General features: G+C 44.6%; 1 pseudogene; it reads left to right on the top strand.

Annotated features, from left to right (window-relative positions):
• Window positions 1–4560: 4560 nt before the first annotated feature.
• On the top strand, window positions 4561–6241 carry LOC102829271 (annotated as a pseudogene).
• Window positions 6242–6806: the final 565 nt, after the last annotated feature.

Genomic DNA, 6806 nt, shown 5'->3' with positions numbered 1-6806 from the left:
AAACTTTGTCTCTCATACTTTGGACATGTTGTCAGGAGGGAAAAGTCACTAGAGAAGGATATCATGTTTGGTAATAGGCAGGGTCAGAGAAAAAGAGGAGACCCCCAAAGAGATGGACTGGCCAGGTGGCAGCATCGATGGACTCAAATGTGGCAACAGTAGTGAGGTTGGCTCAGGATCGGACAGTGTTTCATCCTGCTGTGCACAGGGTCGCTATGAGTCGGTGCCAACTCAATGCCACCTAACAACAAGTTATTTCATAACAGCAAACAAGACTAGTGTTTGGCCTAACTAGGTACCATAGCCTAGTTGAGTTGACACACAAAAAATTGTAAAGTTATTAAAGGAGTTAGCCAAAAAAAAAAAAAATCAATCAGCTAGGAACTTGAAATGTTTCCCCATTTACTGACAACTGTCCCACATCACAAATGGTCCTGACCCCACTCCCATACCTCCAAACACGTCCTCACATACTTGTCCTTTAACACTTCATCTTTTCCACTATGGAACCTGCCCTGGAGACTGGTGGTCTTAGACAATATATTTCAAGTTACTACCAACTGGAGCTCTGGTAGCGAAGTGGTTACAAGTCAGCTGCCAACCTCAAGGTCAGTAGGTCAAAACCAGTAGCGGTTCGGTGGGAGAAAGATGAGGCATTCTGCTCCCGTAAAGATTTACAGCCTCGGAAACCCTGTGCAGGGTCACTATGAGTCGGAACCACCGACTCCATGGTACTTAACAACAACAACAACAATCAATTGGTATACAAATAGTGCTTGAGTATGGAATGTGGCTAAAGAAAAGGCCCAACCAGGCAAGGTACAATGGAAATTTCCAAGTGATCGGATTGAAGGAAAACAAGGTGGTAAAATGTAGAAAAGATAGAAGTACAAGGCCACCAACGTTAATATTTTGAGCTAACACATTAATTGGCATTGTTTTTCTTTTTATATATTACATATTAATTTACATGATTACATAATTTTGATTACCGTGTTCTCTCACGCCATTATTTTATGAGCAAAACTTAGGCTGTCAAGTGAAAAAATTTTTGTGAGCAACAAATCTGTCTTTTGGGGAAAAGAATTTGGGCAGCGTTATGAAGACAGACTAGAAAGTCTGAAAGAGACTGGAGACAGGAGTCTAAAATTATCTGGTCCATGGACACAAAGAACACATGTCCATAAGACTGCCTATTCTGGACATTTCTTTAAGTGTAAACAATAAAGCCAGAGAATGGTTGAAAGGTTCCTTGGGGCTGGAGGTGGGAACATGGATGAACTATAAAATGGGCACCAAGGGTCAAACTGGGATGGTGCAAATGTTCTCAAATTGGATTATGGCGGTAGCTGCACAACTCAGACAATTTACTAAAATTCATTACACTATGAGCTTAAAATCAGGTCAAATCGATGGTTGTTGGTGCTGTTAAGTGCCATTGAGTCGATTCTGACCCATAGTGACCCTGCATAGGGTTTCCAAGGGGCAGCTGGTGAACTTGAACCACCAACCTTGCAGTTCAAACAACTTTGCAGTCTGATGTATTAGCCTACAGCGCCACACCAGGACTCCTAATCTATGGTAGTAACTTTTATTTCAACATTTTGAATTGCTTCAAAAAAAAGCGAATGTGGGAGAAATGCCCAGCCAAAAGTCCCCACAGTTCAGAGGTGACAGGGACTTGGACTAGATATGAACAACACTGGAGAAAAGTGAGGCTGATTCGAATGAAATTTAAGAGGATAGAATGGTTGGGATTACCACTAGGCCTTCTTTACCACTTTAGCATTCTCAGAGCACTTCCAGGCCCAACTTTGTGTCCCATTCATTTTGACACGATCACACATGCTTCACATTCTTGGTTGGTTGTTCTGCACTACAGACATGCCAGGAGGCCAGATGTGTTAACGGGCGCACCATAAAGATAATGAACTTATTAATGGGGAAACAATTTAACATATCAGCCCCAGATTGAGTATCACTGATTATTCTGGATTATACTAATAGTCATCATGTTAAGACAATAAAACTAGCAATTGCCTTCACATACCACACGAATATAACACCAATACAATAGTGTTAAATTTTTTTTAACACTATTATGTTAAACACCATAATTGATAGCAAAAAGGGAATATAAAACAGAATCATGGAGTCAGTCAAAAGAAACATTTGCAGTAGAATTTTCAGAAGGGAAATATCAAATATGAGTACAAGGACACTTGGAACATTTATCTTCTTAATTGAAAGTTTATAGCATGGTAGCTCCAGATGGGCCACAAGGTCCTTGGTTCGAGCCTGCCAGCCACTCTGTGGGAGAAAGACGATGCTTTCTGTTACTGTGAAAATTTAAAGCCTCGGAAGCCCTATAGAGGGTTGCTAGAAGTCAGACCCAACTCAACACCACTTAACAACAACCGAGAGAGTGTCCGGCGACTAATTGAAGTCTTAAGCCTGCATAGTCCAGTGGACAGAACATCAGATTTGGGGTCCAAGAGATGGGAATCTGGACCTTGGTTGAACTGCTCAACTATGTAAATTTGGGTAACATTTTTAACCTGTCTTCAACTTCCTTGATAAAATGAGAACACTAAACATCTTTCACAAATCCAATGGGATAAATCAGCAAAATGAGGACCTGCAATGAGTAAACTGTCACTGCTTTTAGTGCAGTAGTGCAGTTATTTAAAATATTTGTAGTGATCCACTCTGGAGTCCTGGTGTGGCACTGTGAGCTAATAAGCTGGACTGCAAGGTCAGAGGTTCAAGCTCACCAGCCGCTCCTCGGAAACCCAATACAGCATCACTGTGGGTTGGAACTGACTCAATGGCACTTAATATCATCATTCTGGAAACAGGATAAAGCCATACTGAATTCACCTTTTGAAAAGACCAAGTAAATTTGAGGAAGATTTCACTAGTAACAAATTCTGGTTCCAAATCATTTAAGGACAGAGAACAGAACATACATTTTCAGTCAGACCTGGGATCTAACTCCAGTTCTACCAGCTCCCCCCCCTCCCCCAATCTGGATGACCTTGAACACTAACAAACTTGGTTTCCTCACCTGTAAATCATGGGCGGTAACATTAGCCTAAGTTCAACTGTTATTAAAACTCCATCAAGTCAGTTCTGACTTAGAGCAACCCTGTACAAGTGGTTTCCAAGGAGTGGCTGGTTATGTTTGAACTGCTAATCTTCTGATCAGCAGTCTGGTATGTATCCTACAGCGCCACACCAGGACTCCAGACTCAGTAGAAGGGTTAAATCAATACAATAAGTGCCAAACACCTAGGACACAGTCTGGGACATGATTGGACCTCCATGAACAATATTTACAACTGATGAAAAAGGGTTTAAAATATGTCTTGCTTACGGTTTTACACCAGATTTTGGCTAGTCATTGAATGTCTTGAAAAAGAATGCTTTTTTTTGTTCTAGAAGGAAGAAGTCATGTCACACATGTAATAAAAGATACAGTTGACAGAATTAGTCCAGCCCGTAATGCTGCACAGGTTCAGTTTCCACAATTTGGGATGATTCTCAGTCCTGGTAGTGCAGTGGTTATGAATCGGGCTGCAAACCTCAAGGTCAACAGTTCGAAACTACCAGCTGTTCCACGGGAGAAAGATGAGGCTTTCTGCTCCCATAAAGATTTACAGCCTCAGAAACCATGTACAGTGGTCGTTATGAGTCAGAACCGACTCCACAGTACATAACCACCACCACCACCATCAGTCCTTATAGACAACATCTAGCTAGGGTACCATTGCCAAGAAGGTCGATTTCTGTCTCAGAGGCACACCATTTTTAGAAATGAGAACATTTGTTATTTTAATTAAAATCTCGGGGAAGGTTTTTACCAATGGACTCATGTGCTGGTGAAGAGTTGAACCACCTTCGCCATCACCCTCGTCTACATTGCGCACACCAAACTCCATGGAGATTTCAGAGTCTCTTTGAATCAATCAACTCAACGGCAATGTCCCCCAGCCCCCCAAATTCCCTTTCCAACTCATCTTTTCCAGCTGCATAGTAGTTCCTAGTAAAGTGAACCCCCAGGCAATTTAGCCTGACCCCTACAGGCAGACACCTAAAACTGTTAATGTGTGTGTGGGGGGGGGGTGGTAAGGGGGTCATGGAAAATTTTTATGTACGTCATCTTGTATGCAATATGGGTGGGGCTTCAAAAGCTTCATGGGAAAATTCCTGTATCTCTTAATTCCAGTTTTCCATTAACTTTTTGAATCCCACCTCACGTGTACATTTCTAGAAGTGGGATTTCTGGGTCAAAGGGCCAATGCTTTGAAAGTTTTTGACCGAAACTGACAACGGTTGTTCCGTGTTTGCATTCCTTCCCCCCAGCAACCTAGGGCAGTGTCTTCTAACCTCAATTCTGGTTGGGGAAAAAGTTAGAAAACTACTTTATGTAGTCACATTTAAGTACATGCGTTGGTTGCCACAAACCACGCCAATACTCAGCTTTGCTAGGACGACTCACAGACCTCCACATATAGTTGAACTCATGGCCAACGCTGATTACAGTGACAATGTGAAAAGATGCAGGCTCGTAAGGGGAAAATCCACTAGCGAATTCTAGAGGGCTCTCATTCCCACATACACACTCTCCCTTCTTCTCCCTCACCTCCCAGCAACCAGAAAGCAACGTGTGTGATGCTTCTGCCTAGGGCAGCCCACGAAGACTCGATACCTGGGGTTTTTATTGGGGACTGATTACATAAGGAGGAGCCCTGGTGATGCAGTAGCTAAGCACTTGACTGCTATCTGAAAATAATTTGGCTGTTCAAACCACAAGATACTAAACTAACTAACAAACAGGCTTGGAAACCCCATGGGGCAGTTCTACTGTGTCCTCAAAGGTCCACAGTTGCCATCGTTTGTTCTAACTCATAGTACTCCCACGTGTAGTCAAAGAAGAAATGTGCTCCACAGGGTTTTCAATGAGTAATTTTTCTGATGGCACTGTGGGCTACGGGTTACGCTATCTACAGGTCAGTGGTTCAAAACTATCAGCCACTCCTTGGGAAGAAAGATGAGGCTGGCTGCTCCCGTAAAGATTCAGTCACGAAACCCTATATAGGAGTCGACTCAATAGCAGTGGGATTGGTTTGGGGGTTTCATTTTTTCCTCAAAATTTTTTTCATCAGGCCTTTCTCCCAAGGTGCTTCTGGGTTGATTCACATTGTCAAAAACTTTTGGTTAGTAGGGTCTGCTGCGGGAACAGGCCTTGGACGGGCAGGGTAACTGGGTGTTTCGAAGGATAGGGGTGCCTAAGTGCCTACTTTCTGTGGAAGGTGCTGAGGTCTGCTGACTCCTCCCGGTCACTGCTGGGGTGTCAGCCTCAGCTGAGGCCAGGGCAGCGCCTCATGTCTTTGGTTAGGGTAGGGTGGTGGATGTAGGGAGTCTTGGAGTGCTTGAGCGACAGGTACAGTGAGGTTTCAAACGGAGTGACACTCCTCTGTGATGGGTTTTCCTGCTTCTGCTGCTTCTCCTCTCTCCAGAAGCGTCAGAAATCTTCCTGAAGAACATCGGGGACGTCATCCAGTATTTGCACTCAATCAACATTGCTCATCGGGATGTTAAGCCCGAGAACCTCTTGTACACTAAAGGCCCAATACCATCTTGAAACTCACAGATTTTGGATTTGCCAAGGAAACTACCAGCCACAACTCTTTGACCACTCCTTGTTATATGCCGTACTACGTGGCTCCAGAAGTGCTGGGCCCAGAGAAGTATGACAAGTCGTGTGACATGTGGTCCTTGGGTGTCATCATGTACATCCTGCTGTGTGGATATCCCCCTTTCTATTCCAACCACGGCCTTGCCATCTCTCCGGGCATGAAGACTCGCATCCGAATGGGCCAGTATAAATTTCCCAACCCAGAATGGTCAGAAGTATCGGAGGAAGTGAAGATGCTCATCTGGAACCTGCTGAAAACAGAGCCTACTCAGAGGATGACCATCACGGAGTTTATGAACCACCCCTGGATCATGCAATCAACGAAGGTCCCTCAGACTCCACTGCAAACCAGCCACGTCCTGAAGGATGACAAAGAGCAGTGGGAGGATGTCAAGGAGGAGATGACCAGTGCCTTGGCCACAATGCGTGTGGACTACGAGCAAATCAAGATAAAAAAAAATTGAAGATGCATCCAACCCTCTGCTTCTGAAGAGGCGGAAGAAGGCTCGGGTCCTGGAGGCTACAGCCCTAGCCCACTGAGCTTGGAGGGAAAAGCAGTAACTCTCGCCATGAATCTATTTTTGAAAAGAAGAGAGAAACAACTGTTCACTTGTACCTCCCTTCCTCCTTTGCTGCATGGAGTCCAGCATCTTGTCAGGGGGGGGCTGAAATCTGACCCTTTGGCCATTACCTGCCGTGGTTCTGGCCAACCCTGCAGGGAGGCTGCAGGGGTGAGGAGAGGAGGGAGCAAGATGCTCTTGAACCTGTGCTCATTTTGCAGTTTTATCAGTAATTTGACATAAAATTTTTATGAAATCTCTTTTATTGTCTTTTCCTTACTCCTTTTCCTTTCTCCAAAACCCCGTCCCTGGATACCTACTGCAAGGGATTGGGGTCTGTGTAAGTTTATTTGTGGAAACTGTTAGAGGGCGTGTCCCTGGGTTGTCCCTTCTGCCCTCTGTTTCCCCACCACAGTGGGAGGGCTCCCTGGCTCCACCTGCAGACCTCACCAGTGTGCCGGCAGATAGGATTGTGTGTGTATGTGTTGTGCACGTGTGCCTGGGACCTCCACCTGAGAGGCAGGCACGGATGCAGAAAGGGCCCT

Source organism: Chrysochloris asiatica, unplaced genomic scaffold (genome assembly GCF_000296735.1).
Source record: "Chrysochloris asiatica unplaced genomic scaffold, ChrAsi1.0 scaffold00018, whole genome shotgun sequence".
Taxonomy (NCBI): Eukaryota; Metazoa; Chordata; class Mammalia; order Afrosoricida; family Chrysochloridae; genus Chrysochloris; species Chrysochloris asiatica.
Note: the sequence above shows the minus strand (reverse complement) of the source record. Positions and strands in the feature narration are given on the sequence as shown.